This window comes from Pinus tabuliformis, chromosome Q (assembly GCF_031772625.1).
Source record: "Pinus tabuliformis cultivar Carrire ecotype Pingquan chromosome Q, CPIR1, whole genome shotgun sequence".
NCBI classification, from domain to species: domain Eukaryota; kingdom Viridiplantae; phylum Streptophyta; class Pinopsida; order Pinales; family Pinaceae; genus Pinus; species Pinus tabuliformis.
Window position 1 is genome coordinate 1,353,950,733 of NC_142296.1, and position 24,892 is coordinate 1,353,975,624.

Here is a 24,892-nt window from a genome sequence, read left to right on the forward strand (position 1 = left end):
AAAATCTTCCACAATATTCTTCATGAAGTGGTTCGGGAGGAGGGGTGCGAATTACTTATTTTTCTTAGAAAAGGAGTAAGTAATACTGATGAATTTGTAAAAAAAAATTATCTCACTTACTGTGCAGGCATGAACATTATAATTATTTTCTAATTATGAACAAGAGAACCTTGTGTGACTTACCTAGTCCAGAACAGGAGGCTGTACGAGGAGGCTGAGAAAACTGCTAGTGATGAGTGTAACCAACCAAAGTTCCTCTGGTGCCACACTGCAAAAAAAAAACATTACAAAAAATTCAAATTAAAAAATACCTGTAAAAATAAATTTAAATTACGAAAAAATTTAAATAAACAACGAATCGCACATAGTGCTCAGCTTCAGCTCCACTCAAACCAACCACAATCACAACACAAAGCAGTAACAACACTCGGCTCAAACTAACCACAATCACAACACAAAGTAGTAACAACGCTCAACTCAACTAACCACAATCACAACACTGAGCAGTAACAATGTCGAGCGAGAGCAGTAACAACATTTGGCTCAGCTCAGCACACAATAGACAAAAATTAACAACGATGAAAAATCTAGCCCATCATATATATAAACATTTTTTTAAGAAGAATAAATAATTCAGCCGAACACAATAGCTCGGTTGAAAAAATAGTTTGCACGAACCATTTATTGGGCCGAATTATTTGTTCAGGTGAACTGTTTTTTTGTTAACTTTTTCAACTTCGGCAAAAAAATTGTTTAACGATTAGTGTTACATTAAATGGCCAAAAGTTTGGCCGAACAGTTGTATAATTGTTCGACTGAATAAATTTAGGAAATTCAACTAACAAAAAAAAAAACTGAGATTGTGAATTTTTCAAGGGCGTTTCTCACAAAAGTGTAACCCAACTTCACTTTTTCACCCTATAATGATTTTTTGATTCATGATATTTTATTTTTAATACCATTGCTGAAAAATGATGGAAATTTAGAAAGAAAAAAAAGTTGATGCCAACATCAACATTAGTTTATTTCGGGGTGTTTTTTCATGTTTATTGCATAAATATTTTAGTTTTTAATGCTATTGTTAAAAAAGATGATATTTTAACCCCCTAAAACAGTGTTGATGCAACATCAAGTTGCATCAACACATTTTGTTTCACGGTGTTTTTTCATGTTTTCTGAAAAAAATTGGTTTTTATTTCCATTTTTATACCCTAGGCAAAAAAAAAATTGTTGTTCCAACATCAACACTTTAGTGTAGTGTCCTAACTTACTTGAGTCAATCTGAATCTGTTTGGCCTAAGCCTGCCTACCTTTTCCTACCTAAATGTCATGCCTTACTTGAGACATTCTTAGGGTCCAGTTGAGTTAAGCTATAGGAAAGTGTTGAAACACAAAGCAACAAGTCAATGAGTAAATAAGTGGCAATAGGTGTCTAGGTCTCTTCAGTTTTTTGGTTTTTTTTCTTGTTTTTTTGGGGGTTTTTGGCTAGAGTTCTAGTTTTGAGGTTACATTTCTCATTAAGTCAGTAACTTTATTTTCCACACAAAGTTTGCTATTGCATTGAGGTCGTCCTCTAGGTTTTGGATGATCTTACATACCTTATCATCTTGCATCCATTTTATCCTTGCTTCTTCCACTCAATCAAATTGTGAAATCAAAATAACACATAGTAAATGTCGTCATCTAACTTCCTTGATCCGTGAGAGTGCATCTACCACAATATTGATTTTCCCCGTTTTCTAAATAATTTCAAATTCATAACCTAGTATATTTGTAACCATTTTTTATTTCTCTTCTGAAGATATTATTTATTGCAATAATTAATTCCAACTATCATGATCTCTTTTTACTTTGAAGCATCTCCTAATTAGTTATGGACAACATCTCTTCATTGCATGTAGTATGACTAACATTTATTTTTCATTTCTTTCCTTAAAGTTCTATACTTTCTAAGAACAATGGTCTTTCTTCTTGCATTAAAAATTTATCAATGGCATGGTTTGAGGCATCACACTCCACAATATAAAAAAAAAAGAAATTGAAGTCAATTGTGACTTGTATGAGAATTTTTCACATATCTTTTTTAATTTTTTAACACAATTTGGCCACTTATTTACTTTAAGCAATTTCTTCCTTCCTTAAGGATTTTATTAGAGGTGCTACTATTTGTGCATAATTTTGAAAAACTTGCGGTAATATCTTGTGAATCCTAGGAATACTTTTGAGTTTCTTCAAGGTCTTGTGGATTAGCCATTTGATCATTAATTTGATTTTGTTAGGGTCCACTTTGGTACCCTCATGGGATACAGTATGAGCCAATATTCCACTTCTTGAACCCAAAATACACACTTGGAAGTCTTTCTATATAGTTGTTTCTCTTCCAATAGTGTTAATACCATGTTAATATGTTCTACATGCTCTACCCAATATTTTTTGTAGATTAGTATATCACCAAAAAAATACTAACATAAAGTTTCTAAGGGTTTGAAGATTGAATTATCCAAGCTTTGAAATGTTGAAGGTGCATTATGGATTCTACATGGTATAACAAAAAATTATAATGACCTTCATATGTTCTAAAGACTGTTTTGGGAATGTCTTCTTGTCTCTTTCTAATTTGATTATATCTATAATGAAGATCCAACTTAGTGAAGAAAATCGCTTCATGCGATTCAACAAATAATTCATCAATAACATGAATAGGAAACTTATCTTTGATTGTCATTTTGTTGAGTTGTCTATAATCTAGACACATATTCCATGAACCATCCTCTCCCACTTGGTAGATATGTGATTAAGATAACCTAAACTAATTTAAATATATTTTAATGTTATATATATATATATATATTTAATTTTATTCATAATTTTTTTTTATAATTAATTAAATTAATTATTTTTCTGCGGAAAGGTGCATTTTACAGCCCAATATGATGCATTGTGTGATTCCATCCATGTTCAATGTGGAGTTGACAAGTGTAAATAAAAAAAGGCATTGTGTGATTCCATCCATGTTCAATGTGGAGTTGACATGTGTAAATAAAAAAAAGAATTAATAGAAATGTTTATACATATTTAATTAGTTTTAATTAAAGACATTACAAAACATAAATAATCCCACTCTTGCTATGCTTGTATTCAATATCACAACCTAAAACTAATGAGATGTGATAGTTGATATTATAACCTAATATGAAGGAGAACGAGATGTGACAGTTGATATTATAACCTAATATGAAGGATACATGACAAACTTCTACTATCCAAACCATAGGTAAGGATATTAAATCTATATTAAATGAAAGACAAAGTAATTTAAATAAAAGAAAAACTTATACTTAAATACACTATTTAATTATTGAGGTTATTTAATATATTTCAATATGGACTTTTTATATATATATATATATATAGATGGAAATATTTTGATGAAGTATTAAAAATAAAATAATTCACTTACTTCCTAATAAAATGAAGATACATAATTTATTTAATTGTTAACATAAAAATGTCCGTAAATAAAATATTTTAATGACTATATTAAGTAAAATATTGCAATGTCATTTATGCATATATGTACATGTATTATAAATAAATAAAATATTATGGTTTAAACATTATAAAAGATTTCAAAATAGGCTTCCTATTTTATATTTTGTCTTTATGCACTTTTGAAGACTTTTCCAACCAAGAATTCATCCAAATCACAAGTTCCATGAGTAAAATTTACACAACCTAAGTGCCCTAGGGATTTTTCAAGGTGCTGAATCCATATATGCAATAACAAAAATCAATATTTCACCTCAATTTTTTCTAACTGATTCTTGCCAAAAAAAATTCACCTCAAACTTCAAAAAATCTCATTAGACAACTTTTATATTTTGTCATTTTGCAAATATAATCTAAAATTTTTTAACTAGTTATATATATATATATATATATATATATATAAAATTTTTAGTAAGTTAGTTATATATATAATTATATATATATATATATATTAATTTTACAATCCAAAATAAATTTTAATATCAAAACATTTTATCCCTCTATACTGATTTAATTAAATTTTATTATTATAAAAAAAATAGAAACCACAAATCTACGAAACACTCTCTCTATCAAGCCTACTGAAAAGCTGGTCGATCACAAATCTACCAATTCTCCTCTCTTTATCTGATTCATCCCTACATCTTCTCCTGCAACCACCTTGACCTCTCCCATCGGATTTATCTTCCTTTAACTAATATTCTTCTTACCATTAAATCCTATTTGGTCCTGTCCGTGGCTTTGATTATTTCAACAACAATCACTTAAAATCTAATATTTCGAAATTATGCCCTATTCCAACAGTAACAAGTTATGTCTGGGAAGGATGCAAAGCCTAACACTTCGAATTTACGCTCTACTCCACCTGTTTCTAACCGCCAAACCAAGTCCTCCTGGCTGAGAGTTAAAAGATCGTCCCTTTTGTTTCGAGCCCTAACATCATCCAGTGAATTATTAATGTCCTTTTCAACGCGACTGTCAACCGAGCTCCAATTTTTCTGGGTTGAAGAAGTTTCAGGCCGTTTCCCATTCATTCTACTCGCATATGTTTTCGTTTTACCGATAATCATCGATGTTCATTTCACCCGAAATGCTTACGTCTCGTTAAAATGTTAACATATTTGAAGTATGAGGCAATTTTGTAAAACCTAAAAATTTAAAGAAATCAAGACTGGGACAAATCTTGTTTGTTCAAAATGTCATCCTCATTGGCAAATGAAACGTGAATACCAGTAGCAGTTTTGATGGTTCACCAACTTTTGGTGGTTATTTATCAGATTGATCTTAGAGTGGAAAGGAAAGAAAAGCTTTAGCAGGACAGCTAAAAGGAAATTACAAATTAAGTTAGATGATGATCCAGGAAGCCAGTGCCATCTTTAACTGGATTGTAGATTTTGGAAATATAAATTAAAAATTAAATTAGATGATAATCCAGAAATCCAGTGGCATTTTTGCCCTTGATGGTCACACCTATCTGTTTGGAAGATCTGCTCTCCCTATTTAATATGCAGCCATGATCTGACTCTTCAACTTGTCCTACTATGAACACACTGGTTGGTTAGAAACTCGTCGACAAATGTTTCCTACAGCAGAAACCCTTCTTAAAACTGTTATGGATCACAGAAGCCTCAATTCAACAATTCTAGAAATATTTTGGAATTATAATAAGAATAAGCAAAAAAATAATTACACTTCTATATATCAAGTTATTCCCTGCTTATGCAATATTCCCTGATTATGAAATGTTCAGGCTAAAAACAATATTGACATATAAATGCAAATTTAGAAATTCGATCGAAATTAGATTAAAGCCGTAAATATTTACTACGGTTTAGAAATAATGACCTTACTGCAATCAAAATTGTTCTGCTAGCCCGTGATAGATTTTGTAACATTTCTCCAAAGAATTTGACATCCCAAGTAGAAATCTAACCGAAAACAAATTACAACATACACTAACATGAATCGGTTTGCACATGAATTTTTTTATGTCTACATCCAGAGTGGTGAATTTACACCTGTATTTGACAGAAATCTATATAGCGACCCAACAAGATAATCCACTGAGAGCAAAACATTTATAACATTGTAAATCTAAATTTATTTATCGAGAATACAAGAAAAAAAATGTTAACATGCGATGTTCGTGCAAGATTGGTAACGTATACATAGATTTCACGAATGAATCCATAGATTACATGTATAGGTAACATAAGTCCAATTCACCTGTTGCAGTTTCAGTATAATATCTTGTTGAGCATAACCCATGGACAAAATATGCATAAATGTGAATAAAAACAGTAACAATCCAAATATCTTCTTTCATAGTTATAATATTGTATTGTAAAGGTAAGAATTAATTTGAAATGTCATCAAAAAAGGAGTTCACCATGATTTTAGAGTTGTTCCATTTTCAAAATGCCATGGAAAAATGGGTCTCTCTACTTTCTCTTAAATTACCCCACTTATAATTCAAAACAAACAACACTTTCTTTCCAATTTCAATTTCCCATAGACCATATTGATAATATCATGATCACACCAAGAACCCTAGGATAGTCTGATGATGTTCAAATACTCCCATAACTTGGACGGATCCCGCTTAATGAAGTCGATGTGAGGAGAATCCCAAGCGAAAAAGGAATTCAACACTGTGAACTGAGGCAACTCGACACCACTTACAGCTTCAGAAGATAAAGTTGAAGAAAAAACGTAAGCAATAACTTGCAGAGATTCCCTGAGCGCCTTTTGGAACATGAAGATGGGGCAGGTGGCCAAGAACTCCACAACATTAGGAACAAAATCGGAATTGTGCAACAATAACCAGAAAGCCAGCACCAGCCTTGCATGGTCGTGAGGTTTTTTGCGGCATTGATTCCGCAAACATAGCAACATCGAAAAGAACAACGGATATCTTTGAGGGTCATCATGAAGCTGGATCAAAGTTATTCGAGGAAGCTCTTCCATTGAGCGCCGGTAAACTTCCCTACCTAACATATCGAAAGCCATTGAAAACCCAGAGGGAGCACTCTCACACATAGGTTGCCGTTCCATTTCTCAAGGAAGTGTGGCAATTACATAGTCAAGCAGTCTATAACGTTAATATTTATAACCTTAATAGATTACATATATCTAATGTCAATTTGAATCGTAAAAAGAAAACGTTAGCAATTTCAAATTGGAATGCAAAAATAAAAGGAGCCAGCAATATTGCTAGCCAAGGCACTACATGGGCTCACAATGTTAAGGCTTCGAGAAAAGTAAAGAAGATGTCCATAATGTTTATCTTAAAGATAAGTACTTCAGATTATCATCTTAAGCATTTTTCTAAGTACGGACACCATCTCTTCATTGCATGTAGTATGACTAATTTTTCTTTTTCATAGATGACTTAGATTAATTTCTTTCCTTTAAGTTCTCTATTTTCAAAGATAAAGGGTCTTTTTTCTTGCATCAAAACTTTACTAATGGCACATGCATGCATCAGGGTTCACAACAAAAAAAAATTGTGAAGTGAGATGTAGCTAGTATGTGAGTTTTCCATATAGAATTATTTATTTAAAAAAAAATTGGTCACTTTTTTAGTTCAAGAAAATGCTTCCTTCTTCAACAATTTTGTTCGAGGTGCTACTATTTGACCATAATTCTTGAAGAATTTTGATAATATTCTATCAATCCTAAGAATCCTCTTAGTTTCTTCAAGGTTTTGTGAATTGTCCATTTGATCTTGATTTTGTTAGGTTCCACTTTGATACCTTCATGGCATACAATATGACCCAATATTCAACTTATTGAACCCCAAAGCACACTCAAAAGGCTTGGCATATAGTTGTTTCTCTTCCAATAGTGAGGAGACCCTATTAACACGTTGCACATTGTCTAACCAATTTTTTTTATAGATTAGCGTGTCATTAAAAATTACTAACATAAAGTTTCTAAGGAAGGGTTTGAAAAATAAATTATCCATGTTTTGAAATGTCGAAGGTGCATTAGTGAGACCAAATGGCATAACAAAAAACTTATAATGACCTTCATATGTTCTAAAGACTATTTTGAGAATGTCTTCTTGCCTCATTCTAATTTGATGATATCTAGAATGAAGATCCAACTTGGTGAAGAAAATTTCTTCATGTGATTCATCAAATAATTCATCAATGACATGAAAAGGAAACTTATATTTCGTTTTAATTTTGTTGAGTTCTCTATAGCCTAGACACATATTCCATGAACCATCCTTTTTCATAAACCTTACCACTAGCAAAGACAAAGCACTCTTGCTAGGTTGAATGATGCTAGCCTCCAACATTTGTTGAGCCATATGCTTAATTTCACTCTTTTATGCATATGGATGCCTGTAAGGCCTAATGTTAGGTGGTACACTCCTACTTTGCAAATGAATATCATGGTCATGATCTCGAGAAAATGTAAGACCCATATGAATTTGTATAAATACCTTAAAATGATTGTTGATAACTTTTTGGAGATCCATTTGAGTAGAGGATATATATTCTTGGATATCTAATGAACACAATTATACAATTACACCATGGTATCCCTTTTTTAGAAAAAAATTCATACTATTAGATGTTATCACTTTACAAGTATTACCCTCGATACCTCTAAGCCCAATTTCCTTTCTTTATGAAGAAAATCTCAGGACAATATATTGAAACCTAAAGGACCCTATTCACAATGATTGTAACTATTGGACCTGTAATACAACATCAACACCTCCCAATCGGATTTCAATAATTGGATTATCGAATAATAATACTCAATATTTAGCTTCATATTATGGAACTTCTTTGAATAATTTATGGTACCTCCATCTGCAATGGTTACTTGTGTCTCTGGTGTTGGAAATACGTAGCAATAAAGAATTTTTGTGAATTTGTTATTGACAAAGTTACGAGTACTACCTAAATCAATCAACATTATTACCATTTCACTTTTGGTGTATCCTTCTATCTTGAGGGTTTGTTGAGTATCGATGCTAGCTAATGCATGATAATATATCATTGGAATAGTCTCTTCTAGTTTTAGATCTTGTGACAATTCCATTTCTTGATTTTAGTCATCCTCATATATTATGTGGAATAATTTTTTCTTAGCACATTTCTACCCCTTACTGTACTTATTTCCACATTTGAAACATAGTGTCTTTTATCTTCTTTCATCCATTTTCTATGGTGTCAACCTTGTTGGTTTAGGAGAGGGAGCATGATTCTCTATAGTTATTAGTGACCAACTATCTAGTAGCCATATTTTTACTTTCAAATTTCCTTGTTGGATTGAAAGCATTCTCTATGGATTTAGGTTCAAAGAGTCGCACCTCATGTTGGATTATTTCATTTAAATTTCTTGTAAATAGGTCTACAAAATTATCCTCTAAAATTTTCTTTACCATGAGATTCAAATTTTGAAATTATTCAATGTGTTCTATAACTAGACATTTTTGTCCAAGATTTACCAATTGACTAAAGAATGTATTGGTCTTAATATCCCCATAGTGTGCTATCAATTCCTGTGTAAAAATGGGCTAAGATACAATAAAATATTTTTTTCCTTTTACAAAACTATTGATACCATGCATGATGATCTTGTTCTAAAAATATAATTGCAATATTTATCTTTTGCAAGGCTACCACTTAGTTTAGATCTAAGTATTCCTTCATCTAGAATATTTGTGTTGTAGGATCATTACAGTCAAACTTCCTCGTATCAATCTTTAGAATTTAGTAGTTCCTTCGTCCTAAATTGAGATCCTAATGATATGGATATGGGATTGAAAAGTCATGACCATGGTTTTGTGATTCAATATTTTTGCTCTCCAATTGTGATGAAGCACTACCCGTGTGTAATATAGTCTGAAAACCATGCTTCTCCTTATGTTCATGATTTCCTTGGATCTTCATACCCCTTTTAAGGAGATTATGTAATAACATAGATTGTACTTTTAAAATTTGTTTCTTATTTTCAGTCATGGAATTTTGTATTTTTTTTCTTATTATCCTTAGCCTTTGGTTGCATATTCCCAATTTATTTTTTCACCAATGATAGTTCAACCCTCATAGTATTGTCATTTATTTATGTTACTTAACTTTCCAATGTGGATAGACTATATTCGAAGTATTTTGTTTCTTAGTGAGTCATGAATGATCATTCAAAAGGTTTAATTGACGTATTAGCTTTTGGACCATTCTTTGGAGCCATGTGGGAAACTAATAAAAATATTGTTCTCTATCACAAATTTCAATCATTCAAAAAATAGGTCTTCTAATCCAAATTTATCTCATTTGTAAGTTGTGTACTTTTAAAACCTTAATTTGGAGACTATATAGGTCATTGACCTTTTTCCTTGATATATATTTGAGATTGATCCGTTATGAATCTGAAATTTTGTCCTATAGTAGTCTAGTATATCTTATCTACAATTCCATAGATATCACCAAAATTTGATGTGCCAAGTGAAATTTATGGTAAATTTCCCAAAACTTGTTGATTTTTTACCTCTTCCCAAGGATAAATTTGTATAATGTTCTATATATCCAATTTTTTATATCTAATTTTGAAATTTTTACCCAAGTCACTTTAGTATGTATCCTCAAATCTATGAAATTTTCACACTCTAAAATGTCCAAAAAAATAATTATAGTGAAATTTCCATTATTATTTTTTTGAAATTGATTTTAGGAACATTTACAAACCCCAAATTATACAAGGTATAACTCCAAAACTACAGTGAACTGGAATATGGATTTTTTTTTTCATACATACCTTGAGATGTTTTCTCAATATATTCAAAATTGCACAATCTAATTCTTTATACAAAATTAGTTGTAGCAAAATTTCATAGTTCACTCATTTCAAACTAATTTTAGGACCATTCACAAGCCCTAACTTTAATAGGTTATATTTCCAAAAGTATAGTGAAACAAGAATCTAGAATTGAATGTGCTTTGAAATGTTTTCTCAATATTCACAAAAATTCATGTATTGAAACATCTTGGAAATAAACTTATAGTGAAAATTTCAAGAAAACTCATTTTGAAACATATTTTAGGACCAATCACAAACCCTAACTTCCACAACATATATCGCTGAAAGTATAGGGAAACGAAATATGAAATTTTAGCTAGATGTTCCCTTAGAACTCCCCTCAATTTCACCATCTTAGAAATAATTTTATAGTGAAAATTCCAAGATACCTTGTTTGAAGTAGAAAAACCCTAGGTTCATATGTTATGATACCAAATATTGAACCTTGTGCCTTAGAAATGACAAGAACCAACAATTATAGTCCAACTCCACTCGAAACCCTCCTTTTACAATCAATACAATGTATAAGACAAGTTTTTATGATCCTATGACTAGGTATTCTTTCTGTGTGTTGGTGTATAGTACAAAGGATACAATTATAATGAAATGGTACAATAAAAGATTGTAGAAAATACAACAATAGAAATGTAATAACTCAATATCTAGGGCTTAATAATTGGTTTTAGGGTTATGAGGTTTAAATAGGGTAAAAATTACAACATATATAAGGATGGAGTGTTCCCTTTTATAAACAACTATATTACTCTATAATAGATGTACGCTTATTCTGAGGAAATTTTTCTTTTTCCCACTACCCAACAAACTCGCATAATCCAACCCTTAAATGTTAAATTATGGTATGTTCTATGCTTATAGAAATTTACTTATTTTCTTCTTATTAGCCATATATTAGCAATCACATATACATTAAGTAAAGTGTAGATAGAACATTAAATGATCAATAGAAAACAAGCCAAGACAAGAGACACAAGATGTGGTGGCTAGCCAGGGACAAACCCCAATGCAGGGAAACCCTTTGATCAAATCTTCTTTTATATTTAATAGTTCAGCAGAGAGAAATAGTACAAAATTAGAATTCTCTAATTTTATATTAGTAGTAGCAAACACTAGATCAGCGAAGTCAAACTTGGTCAAACAAGTTGAAATTGACCTCCAATATGCTTGGTCAATTTCCGGTTAACTAGCCCTTGAACAGCCTGAAGAAACAACCCTTTAATAGCCCCAAAAACACAGTCAAATTGTTGTTGACTAAAGTCAACCTACTGCACAAAACTAGGGTAGTCAACGCTGGTCAAACTTGTGGACAAATTGCCTCGATTTTTGTGCCAAAATCTGCGGCCTGCCTAGGAGAGGTAGCCACACTAAAATTACAACCTTGATGAGTGAACGCTTGGTCAACATATGTCAAAGAGACCTTCAACAACTTATGCGTCTTCCTTTTAGTGTCCTCCTTGCTGTAACGCATCCTCCTTCTTCCCACGTGTGAACTTCTCCTTGTATAACCCAAAGCTAAGGAGAGAGAAAGAAGAATGAGTGAGATGAGATGATGAGAAAATGAATCAATCTCTCTTATATTTATATGATTCACTCGGCATGTGTGCCACACATTTAACTATTGGCCGACCTTGACAATTTTTCAAGTAAATACAAATAAATTCATATCTCCATAAATACTTGTTGGAATCAGATGATCTTTAGATCAATCCTACACCTCTCAACAAGAGGAATCTAGGAAAAATATTAGCTACCATAAATGAGGTGAACAACATGGATTTTGGCCCTAGTTTCCAATTTTAACACTCCCTCTCAACTAGGGAGAACTCCATCTGCAATCCATCTGACCATCGCTACTATCCCAGCCATCAAATGCACTGCCCTACACTACTTGTCCCTGCTCTGTTCTACTTTGCTCGAACTATGAAGAAGAAGAAATGATCAAGGATGTATCATACCATCCTCCACTAACTTGAAGTCAGTCTCAGAGTGTGTCATACCACTCTCACTAATCCCAGATCAGTATCATTGATCCCAGATCAATGGAGGTCACCCTAGCATAGGGATTATGGAAGATACAACGATGTGTCCATTGATAGTACTACTATGGTCCCTAACCCCATTTCCCTACTCATTGATAAGATGAGAGGTACTTACCATGAGTCCCAGACTGCATGGATAGGATGCCTCAACAAGAGAACTAGTCATCCTGTTCCACAGTTTCCACGGAGAACTAATCATCTTGGCCCACAGGAGAACTAATCATCCTATCCTATAGTCACCATAGAGAAATAATCATCTTGGCCCACAGGAGAACTAATTGTCCTATCCTACGGTTGCCACGGGGTGTCACACGGGAAGGTTGAACCTTTCACCTTGTACATAGTGCACCAGAGGATGCTGAGTCACCCTGTGGTCGCATGTCGCTCTAAGAAGTACCCCACACCCCCCTGGAGTTCCTAAAGCTCAATACATCATACTTGACCCTCATAAGAGGGTCTCTAAAAGACACCAGGTTGTTTTAAGAAAGTCAAGAATTTGACCTTTCCCAGGGGCTTCGTCAAAATGTCGGCGACCTGTTCATCTGTACTGATATGTTGGAGCCTTATTTCTCCCCGCTACACCATATCTCGAATATAGTGGTACCTGATATCAATATGCTTGGAGAAATCATGCAATACGAGATTCTCTCATAAATGAATCCCGCTCTAGTTGTCACACAGGACATGGTGGTATCCAATGTAAATCCAAACAGCTCATTGAAGATATTTCACAACCAGACCACCTCACAAGAGGCCATACTAGTAGTAATATACTCTGGCTTGGCGGTGCTTAAAGCCACTGACTTCTACTTCCTACTCATCCAGGATATCGAGGCAGATCCCAAAGAGAAATAGCACCTATAAGTTCTCTTTCGGTCCACCACACTCCCTACCCAATCAGCATCAGTATATCCATGTAGTCTCACATCTTTGGTAGTGTATCTCAACCCATGAGTGATTGTGCCATGAAGACATCTCAACAGATTCTTGGCACTAATCCAATGTGAGTGGTGAGGCTCAACCATATCTTGACTCAACGTGTTGACCGCAAAACATATATCTAGATGAGAGTTCACCAAGAACATCAATGCTTCGATGAGTTGACGATACTTAGTAGCATTTCGTAAAACGGGTCTGGCAGCACTACCGCTTAACTTCTTGAAGTCAAGCTCCATCGGGGTAGTCACGGACTTGTAGTCCACCATACCAAATCTCTCCAATATCTTCACCACATATTTTCCTTGAGATAGGAAAATCTCCCTTGGCTTCTACCAGACTTCTAGTCCTAGGAAATAATGCATGAGTCCTAGGTCCTTCATCTCAAATTAAGAAGCCAACTCCCTCTTACAATTGTGAATGAGAGGGTCTGCACCTATTAGAAAGAGGTCATCAACGTACAGCACCAATATGAGAGGATTTTCATATTCAACCTTAAAGTAAAGGTTAGGGTCGACTTCACTCGTAGTGAATCCTAGCTTCATCAAGTAGCTATCGATCCTATCATACCATGCTTGGGGTGCTTGCTTCAGTCCATAAAGGGCCTTAATCAACTTGCACACATGAGATTCTCGATCATGAATCTTAAATCGTTTGGGTTGATCCACAGAGACCTCCTCTTTGATCGAACCATGCAAGAACGCAGTCTTGACATCCATCTGATGTAGGTTCCATCCTTGCGAAGCAGCAAGGGCTATGATTGAGCGGATGGTGGTATATCAATTAATAGGTGCAAATATCTCATCATAGTCTATACCTTCCTTTTAAGAGAAGCCATGAGCAACAAAATGAGCCTTATACTTTTCCGTACTTCCATTAATTGCATGATTTATCTTGTAAAGCCATTTTGAAGTGACAACTGCTTTGTCGTGGGGTCTAGGGACCACATCCCAGACATCATTTTTCATGATGGACTCATGTTCCTCAGTCATATCATCCTTCCATACTTGATTCTTGACAACTTCTATGAATGACGAAGGCTCATTTTGGATGACCGTGCTCATGATGGTCAAGTATCCCTTATACCTGGTCAGCTTCTTACTTTCCCAGAAGGTTCCCCTAGGTGCAACTTTCCCTTCAACATCATCAAGTGTCCCCCTAAGCCATGAAGGCCTCTTCCTAGAAGACGAAGGCTCTTGTAGAGGGGGATCAATAGGATCCATAGGTTCTTCCACATCAGGCATCATGTCATCTTCCTTTTCCTTTGATTTCTTGGTGTTAGCTTCTTTGGATCCCCTTTGAGTAGGAAAATTGTCAACATTGCTAAGAGCCATATATTCATCAAAGGTGACATCATGGCTAATCTCGATTTCCCTTTGACCAACCACATAGATTCTATATCCCTTAGCATTTTTTCTATAGCCCACGAAGATTCCTTTCTTTCCAGATGCACCCAATTTATTCTTCTCCTTCGGCACATGAAAATATACCAGACTTCCAAAAATTCTAAAATGAGATATGTCAGGTTTCTTACCAGTGAACATCTCTTCGGGAGTCTTGAAACCCAATGATTGATGAGGGCATCGGTTTTGCCACATATATGGCGGTATTCGCTGCTTCAGCCCATAAAAACTTTGAAAGTAATTAATCATGAAGCATAGCATGGACAACATCCACAATCGTACGATTCTTCCTTTCCACCACACCATTCTTCTCAGGAGTATATGGTGTTGTAGTATTCCTCTTAATTCTAGCCTCTTTGCAAAAGTCATGGAAATCATTGGATTCATACTCAGTCCCATTATCAGTCCTTAAGATCTTGGTCTTCTTTTCGGTTTGATTCTCGATCAAGGCTTTGAAGCGACGAAACCAAGTGAACACTTCATCCTTATTTTTCAAGAAGTATATCCAGGTCTTGCGAGAATAATCATCTGTAAAAGTGAGGTAATATAAATATCCTCTCGAAGAGTTCATAGGCATCATACTAGATATGTCTAAGTGAACCAACTGCAATATATTGGAGGTTCTACTTTGGCTTGAGGGGAATGGTCCCCTTTTGAGCTTCCCTTCGGCATATCTAGGGCATACACCTTCTTGCTCTACTTGGAACTTGGGCATCCCTATCACCATGTGTCTTGCATTTGGTAGAACTTTATAATGAAGGTGAGAAAACCTCTGATGCCAAAGTTTGGACTAAAGTGATGTGTCACAAGACATGACACCTAGTGGACTTCCTCCGACCTGATATAATGAATCGACTCGAAACCCAAGAGTGAAAGCTTCCTTAAAATTATTTTTCCATACACGTACCTTGCCATCAATGAAGGTTAGCTTGTAGCCTTTGTCCTCCATTGCCAAAATGGACACCAAGTTCTTTTTGAGATCAGGTACATATAGGAATTCTTGCAAATGAATTGTATTACCTTGATTCAATTGAAGAGTGACATTCCCTACGCCTTTTATGAGATATTTTGTGTTTTCCCCAAGAACAATTTCCAGGTTGGTCACCTTTTCTATCAAATTTAAGAGAGCTCCTTTTTAACCAGTGAAGTGCCTTGAGGCACCACTATCAATACACCAATTTCCCAGCGAGTCCAGGGGAGCAGTAGTAGAGAGGGCCACTGGTAGACAATATTCATCATGCTTATTGTTAACAACATTAGATTTATACCTAGAGTTTCTTGCCTTCTTGAAGGGTTGTCCTCTTCCTTGATTTTCGACATCTTTTACCTCTGCCATTGGACATGCTATTCCTTTGATTGCCTTGAGAGTGATTTTGGTCATCCTCATGGTGTGAGTCCCTTTTATCAGTGCACTCCCTCGCATACTGGCCCATTTTGTTGCAATTGTAACATCGACCTTTTCTTCCACCCTTTGGTCCAACGTTTCCTTTGGATTTAGCCCTAGAATTGTTTCTTCTTTTAGCATGAGAAGAAAAGGCAGAGGGATGGCCTTTAGGTGGAGGCATTTCTTGCTCTTCCATCCTTGTCACTTGTTGAATACATCTAACCATCAATTCCTCAAATCATGGGATGAAATTATTGTTGATAAGAGTAGTCTTGAAAATATACCATTCAAGTGACAGTCCTCTAAGAGTTGTGATAGTCATTTCCCTGCTAGGAACTACTTCCCCAATAGATAGGAGATCATTCTTAATCTCGGCGATCCTTAAGAAATATGCTTGCATACTCTCATCTTTGCCCCTCTTAATTTCCTTAAGCTTATTTCTAAGGAACTGAGCTTGATTTACATCATTAACTTTAAATAAACTCACGAGTCTATCGTAGATCTCCTTAGAGGTTGTCAGCTCAGAAACATAGGCCACCAGGGACTCGTCGATAGAGTCCCAGATGATCTTCCTTGCTTTGAATTCTCCCTTGGACCACTTTCTTTTGGCAGCAGTGGATGCATTTGATGGAGGTGCAACAATATTGCCTCTCACACGGTCCATCACTTCCTGATATTCTCAAGTCATATCGAGAGACATCTTCCATCTATGATAGTCAAACTTCTCACGGAGCTTGTCTTTGGCGGGGAAGAGTTTTGAGGACCCCATGAGGTTTTTAGGATAGCCTTGCCAACCTTCTCTTCGATAATTTCTCTTGCTCGTGCTCTTGCTTGGGCTTTGTCTTCACCTCAGCTCCAATACCATGTTAAATTATGGTATGTTCTATGCTTAGAGCAGTTTACTTCTTTTCTTCTTATTAGCCACATATTAGAAATCACATATACATTAAGTAAAGTGTAGATAGAACATTAAATGATCAACAGAAAAAAAGCCAAGAAAAGAGACACAAGATGTGGTGGCTAGCTAGGGACAAACCCCAATATGGGGAAACCCCTTGATCAAATCTTCTTTTATCTTCAATAGTTCAACAAAGAGAAATAGTAGAAAATTAGAATTTTGTAATTTTATATCAATAGCAACAAACTCTAGATCAACAAAGTCAAACTTGGTCAAACGAGTTGAAATTGACCTTCAATATTCTTGGTCAATTTATGGTTAACTAACCCTCGAACAGCCTGAAGAAACAACCATTGAACAACTCCAAAAATAGAGTCAAACTGTTGTTGATAGAAGTCAATCTCCTGTCCAAAACTATAGCAGTCAACGCTGGTCAAACCTGTGGACGGATTGCCTCGATTTTTGTGCCAAAATCTGTGGCCTGCATAAGAGAGGCAGCCACACCAAAACCACACCCTTGATGAGTCAAGGTTTGTTTAACGCAGGTCAAAGAGATCTTCAACGACTTCTGCATCCTCCTTTCAGCATCCTCCTTGCCATAATGTGTCCTCCTTCTTCCCATGTGTGCGTTGATCCTTGTATAAACCAAAACTAAGGAGAGAGAGAGAAGAATGAGTGAGATGAGATGATGAGAAAATGAATGAACCTACCTTGTATTTATATGATTCACTGGGCATGTGTGCCACACATTTAATTGTTGGGAGACCTTGACTATTTGTCAAGTAAATACAAATAAATTCATATCTCCATAAATACTTGTCGGAATGAGATGATGTTTAGATCAATCCAACACCTCTTGACAAGAGGAATCTAGGAAAAATATCAGCTACCATAAATGAGGTGATCCACATGGATTTTGGCCCTAGTTAATGAAATGGTACAATAAAATATTGTAGCAAATACAACAATAGAATGTAATAACTCAATTTCTAGGGCTTAATAATTGGTTTTAGGGTTATGAGGTTTAAATAGGGTAAAAATCAAAACATATATAACGATGGAGTGTTCCCTCCTATAAACAACTTTATTACTCTATAATAGATGTATGCTTATTTTAGGGAAATTTTTCTTTTTCCCACTACCCTACAAACTTGCATAATCCAATCACTAAAGTAAAAAGGTTTTCCTCTTGCAACTCTTAACTCTCCTCAATTCACTCACACTAGAATCTAAATATCCATCATGTCAACCCCAAAACATAACACAAACCACAGAACTCTTAAACACCCTTGTGCGATACCAAGCTTGAGTTGATGGATTTTGGACTTTATAGACATCCTATTTATATAATGTAGTGGATTTTTCCTTATGTTTTTAATATTCTAAGGTGACTTGCAATTCGCTCCAAGTAATATGGACCTACAGTGCAATCCATTAATCTATCCACAAAGTCTTGCAACCCTTAGCTCTGCACAATTGGCTTATATTCCCATGGTGTTTAATGGCATCATGTATTTAACATTTATTTAATGGTCATTTGTATTGCTTTAATGAAATAAAAGGTTCTCCTTTCATGTCCCTAAATTAGACCTCATGCCAAGTATTTTTCCTACATACAATCCACGCCCAACTATCAAGGTACTACTATCTACATACTATGTTGTTGCACCCCACATTGAGGCATTGTTTCCATCACACCCATGAAGCAAAGAATGTCCATTTTTGCAACTTATAATTCAAGCCCTACTATTAAGGTACTATTATCTACATATTATGTATCAAGTCACCCCAAGTTAAGGCATCCTTATAGGCACATCCATGAACCAAGGACTCTCACCAATCCATAAGTTCATATCAATGGTACCACTTCTATAAGAAAACCAAATTGAGAACTCTTATGTTGTTGAAACACTTCATTAAATTTCTTCCCAACACTTTGGAATGCCTTACTATTATACAATATTTCCCAATACATTCTTATCCAACTTTACAACGTACTATTAGAACCAACAAAAAGTTGTACGATGTGCGTTGGCTTTGTAAAAGGGCCTTGTAAGTATATAATACGCCTTAAAATTATGCAAGGGCACTCAGGCCAAATCATTTCACTCATCAACAAGACCCAAGCCAAATCACTAATTGATTATTATATTTGTCCATCATAACCAATGAATGCACTTCCATTCACTCATACATAGAAACTTCTTCTAGTGGTCTATAAATCATCATAGATCCATTTAACTCCCGATTTACCAAGCACTGAGAAGGGGCAAATATTCCAAGATACAAACCTATTTTTGAGTGCAAAAATTAAGGAAATATTTGCACCTCAAGATATTTGATTCCTCCATGTGCTTGGTAGATCGAGAGTTAATATGGATACATGTTGATTCATGATAATATTACTTATATTTTATATAAATTTAAAGGGAAGCACAATTAAATAAACAAATTGGCAACATGGAAATTGATGTGGAATAAACACCACAATGAATCCTAGGCACACCCTCAACAGAGTGACTCAGTACAAACAAACTTTGTTTTTATACTGGTTGATCAAGAGCCTTCTCGACAAGGCACTGGAGCAGGTTGCAATATGCATGGCAGCGACAGTCCAAAGCTTCCCTGACTACCGCAAGGAGTTTTAGAAACTCCACTTCCAATTGCAAAAGCATGAATTAAAGACCATATCCAGTGCATCCTCCGATAGAACTCCTTGGCTCTAATGTGAAGGAGCTAGTTCTGGTTGAATGGTTTTTAACTGAGGGCGCTAACTAGTTTTCTTGTTGATCTCTCTGTTTTTTGAATAGCATTATCTCGATAGCTTTTACATTTCAATATATTATAATTATTGTTAAAAGCATTGTAGTTTCAGATACATTGTAGATTTGCAAGCATATCTAGCCTGGTGCAACATACTCCTTATTTTTGTTACTAGTTAGCCTATAATGCTGTCAGATGGTGAAAACCCTTGGAATTCTCCAACCATATCCACAAACACTTTCACCCAATTCCCGCCTGCTCTCTTTCAGCGTCAATAGCCACCTCATAGTCCTTAGTATCTCCCTTCACCATCCAAGAGCTCTCGCTATGCGTAGATAAACATTACGAACTAAATGAAGTCTGTTGTGATCCATTGCAAACCAAGATAAACTCGGGTGTTGTTCTGTTGGAGTTAATTATAGATTTTTGTTTTATAACCCTAACCCAAGAGCTGCCATTGGGTTGTTAGTTGTCCAGGTTCGAATAGCTTATTATTTAGTTATTAAAATACTATAATGGTGAAAGTCAAAACATGTAAATAGTTAAAATAACTAGTTCATATAAACAGACATCATGAAGGAAATCCCAAATTACATTTAACCAACTAAAAACTATTCATTCTAGTATAACAATGGTAGCGTTGCTTGTAGATTAAGATGGGTGCATGCAAAAATAGCAAAACCATGTACCATTAGGTCATAAATGTTAATAACAATAATAACAACCCAAAAACCTCCCTGGTTCAGAATAACATACTAAGATAATCTCAGGAGTTGTTCTGTTTGAGTTATTTATAGATTTTTGGTTTATAACCCTAAACCAAGAGTTGGCATTTGATTGTTATTTGTGCAAGTTCGAATATATTATTATTTAGTTATTAAAATAGTCAAAGTGAGAACATGTAAAAATAACTAGTTCATATAAGTTCTATTTAAAACAAGGGAAGCTGCGAGGCAGCAAGTCCCTGCATTAAGTTCAACCTGAGAATGCAATTTTAATTCTGTTGTTAAATTGCAGAAAAACAGTTTCTGGATAAGTTGATGTTTCCTTCCAGCTGTTATTTATGTTGTTGTTTTTGTAGTTGTTGCAATAGTTGTTAGAAAAAGAGAGGGATACCATGAACACTGCCAACCGTGATGTTTGGGCCCAACGTGATCTGCTTCAGAATGAAATATGGACTGTACCAACTAGGCATTGCCTGACCTTACCTTCACGAATGGCTTACTTTCACCCCATATGTCAGTAGTATTTCTCGATTGTGGGCCATTGCTAACGAGCATGCTTTCGCTTCTCGACTTACGTCTTGGCAGCCTGCTGGAATGGAGGACATTTGGCTTTCCCCCAACGAACTTACATATGTATGCTCTTCAATAGGTAGATATTCGGGGTGGGCTATGAAAGTATTACTTGGGGTTCGAACTAGCCATAGACTGGCAAACCACTTTGTCTCCTAAATCAATGGATCAATATACGACGTATGACCGAGATCCCTCTACGTATATGACCTTACTTACTTTGTGATGTGATTTCCCGATAATCGTGGAGGGAGCTATAAAAAGGTGTTTTTCTGTGCTCATCTGGGGTCCGCTTACATGTATGAGGAACATATTCTGTACATTCATTTTTTAGGGGTTGGTTAAGAAAATAGCTCCTATTCTGATAACCAATGCAAAGCGAACCATGTCATCTCATCTATGGAATCAACAAATATGGCTGGCACTCCTGGCCATGATACAGTTAGGAAGAAAAGGTAGGGCTGGTTGGCAAAGAGTATGTGAAAATACATATATAAATATATGCTTACGGCTACCCAAGACGCACGCTGGAAGGCTGGTCTTGCTCGTTTAGGTAATGAAAAGTGATTCGTGAAGCTAGTAAATGGAGTGGCTAGCCGTTGCTTGTGAAGCATGGAAGGAGACCAAAAAATAATATGGATAGAATTTGAAATGAAATAGAACCCTTTTCGCCTTTCGAAGCGTCCTTACCTCTATATGCTTTGATAATATTCTAGATACAACATAAATAGAAGCGAGTTTAAACATGAAAATCTTGTAAGTTTAGAGTGAGATGTAAAACTTATTTATGTTTCTTGAATAGACCTTCGAATTCATTTATAAAGCCTCGAATATCTAATATCTTACGACAAACATTTAAATTTCCAGAATACGCTGCGAGAAAAAACCCAAGGCATTTAGTTGGTTATTAGCGGTGCTCATTCATTTCTTCTTCCACGTCAAGCAAACATTTCTGTATACACTACAGAATAAGAGGATGGGACATGTGTCATACATGTAGGTGGGTCACACAAATGGCACTATGCATGGTGATCATGGCGACAAGTAAAATGGGGCCCGCAACAAGTGGAATGGTAAACTAATGATCATGGCGACAAGTAAGGTTTCACCACCACACTGCACTTCGCATATTCACCACGGAGTTGTCTATAATGCGACTTTTTGAGATTCCGCTGACGGAATCCGGCGGAAGAAATTGAGATGAAATCATGATTTGTTGCAGTTAAAATGGTTTTTTAACTGCATATTCGGATTCAGCACCCTGAAAAACCCCTGGGACGCTTTCATTGTGCAGAAATTAGCTATCAAACTTGGATTCCAATAAATTACTGCCGGATTTTCACCGGAAAAAATCGCCAGAAAAGCTTTCAAAAAGTCGCGTTAAAGACTACTCCATTCACCACCACAGGGAGTCGTTTCTATCCTGCGGCCATGGCAGATGACCAAATGAAAGTAAAGGTGTCCAGGGTTTCCACAGTTGCACCCGCCATCGCTGCTGCCAAGCATAGCATGTTCCTATCCGCCCTCGATATATTTTTAGCATGTTCCTATCCGCCCTCGATATATTTTTAGAGCCGGGAGTTACCTACCAATAATTTTTTCCATAAAACACCAAACGTTACAGCCGAGAAGGATTTTCCTGCAATCATCGTTAGTTCTGGTGGATTTCTATCCATTTGCAAGTCGGTTGGATATGAAGGGTGGAGAATCGGAGTGAAATTTGTTAAGTAGGAAAGCCTTTACAATCTGTGACAAGCTGTGTGGCTTGGCTAAATTCAATTTCAGTGTCGGCCACTAAGATTTCGACGAAGAAGAGTTCAAGTAAACAACACAGAATTTTTGCTCAGTAATTGAATAGTCATTCCTTGCAGCGTCAATCACGCCCTGGTGATTCATGTGCTTGTTTGGCCGCAACGATTACAGCTCCTGGTATGGTTTTCCCCAGACTGCGAATACTAATTAAACACACGATATTTCAATAGGCCGTCGCAATTTTCCAGAACCCGATGTGCATGTCTCTCATGTCTCCACCTGATCCTCCCTGCGTTCCCGCCGTCCACCTGTTCGCAGCCACATCCGATGGTCCTCACGCCAGACAGACGCTTGACCTCAGCCTGCCCAGTGCCCCCCCCCCCACTGCCTCTAGCCATTTGCAATGTTGCTCAGTGGGAGCAGACCAACCCCTCCTACCGACGGTCGGGATTTTGGTCTAGCCAGACTAACCATCGATTTTGCCTATACGCGGCCGACTCAAGGATTTTCCTTGTTAAAAGGCCTTCCGGCCACACCACCAAGGGTTTTTCGTAGGAAGGGTTTTTCGTATCCCGAAATTGCACTTCTTCCACAGCGTCGCATTCCAAACCACAACAAGCCAGGGTTTCCGCCCCAGCTCTTCCTTGGCGCTGTCACTGCACTAGCATGGGCAGCCGAGTTATGATATCCCCATGTTAAAATTCCTTGCGGCCACACCGCCAAGGGTTTCTCGCATGCACATGCTGTCTGATCTCCACACTCCACTTTCTCTTGCAGTCTTAATCTTTAAAGCATAGCAAGCGACAGTTTTCGGACCAGGTCTTTCGTAGTGCAGCACCTACACCAGCATGGCTCAGGCAGGTGCTAAACATGTATACCTTCACGCCCAGCCTGACCGACATCTAGCTTTATACATATTTTACCACAAACCTATTTTCCCATACATTTTTTTTCTTACTTCTAACGGAGTTTTTGCCTTTGTCTTATGCAGAGGAGTTGTGACATGGCTGACACGAAGATGGATGGGTATCCACCGCAAGGCTCCTTGGCATTGATTTCCAGGTTTTCCTCCATTGCCAAAAGCCACCAAGAAGAGCTCAATATTGTTTCTCGAAGTTTTGAAAAACTGCATATAAAAAAAATTCTATTAATTTTTTCCTTGCAATTTAGAGACTCTCGAAAAAAAGTTCAAAAAAAATTTGTCTGAAAATATTATATTTTTCTATCTAATTCATTTCTACCACAACTATTTTCTGTTTGGCATGCATTTAAATTGTTTTCATAGACAATTGCGGCGTCTCAGTCCCCAAATTTCTTTATTTCTAGAGAAAAAGGAAGATGCATTTATTTTTTCTTTTCCAAATTTATCAGATATGGACATAAAAATTTTCCCATTAATTTTTGTTTTTAGTCGAGAAATTCTTTGCAATTTTTCTATTTCTTAATCAAACAAATTGGCACCACAACCATTTTTTCTTTGACATGCATTTAAATTGTTTTCATAAACATTTGCGATGCATTTAAATTGTTTTCATAAATTTGTTAAGTAGGCAAGCCTTTACAATCTGTGACAAGCTATGCAGCGCAGCTAAATTCAATTTAGTGCCGGCCACTAAGATTTCGACAAAGAAGAGTTCAAGTAAACAACACAGAATTTTCTCTTAGCAATTGGATAGTCATTCGTTACAGCCTCAATCACGCCCTGGTGATTCATGTGCTTGTTTGGCCGCAACAATTACAACTCCTGGTACGGTTTTCCCCACAGTGCGATTTTTCTCTTTTTGGCAATAAAATTTATCGGTTGCATGATGTTGCACATTAAAAACATTTTACAGTAGATATATTTAAGAGTGTTCTTCTGAGTGTGTTGTTTACCTGTTTAACTTTCGATATGTATGCTTTCATAATGCAGGTCAGTAGACGCGCTGGTGGCCTCAATTGCTCCAACAGCCCACAGGATTACAGCCAAACATTGGAGTGCTTCATCAAAGTATTAGCAAGGGATTGGACTCTACTATTATGCAGAAGACTCAGGG

General features: G+C 35.9%; 1 long non-coding RNA gene across 1 annotated transcript; it reads right to left on the reverse strand.

Moving 5' to 3' along the window:
* Positions 1 to 202: 202 nt before the first annotated feature.
* LOC149224936 (uncharacterized) lies at positions 203 to 24,892 on the reverse strand. Its single transcript, XR_016249113.1, has 2 exons — positions 24,732 to 24,892; positions 203 to 268 (listed from the first exon to the last, which is right to left on the reverse strand). It is a non-coding gene; the product is annotated as an uncharacterized LOC149224936 (long non-coding RNA).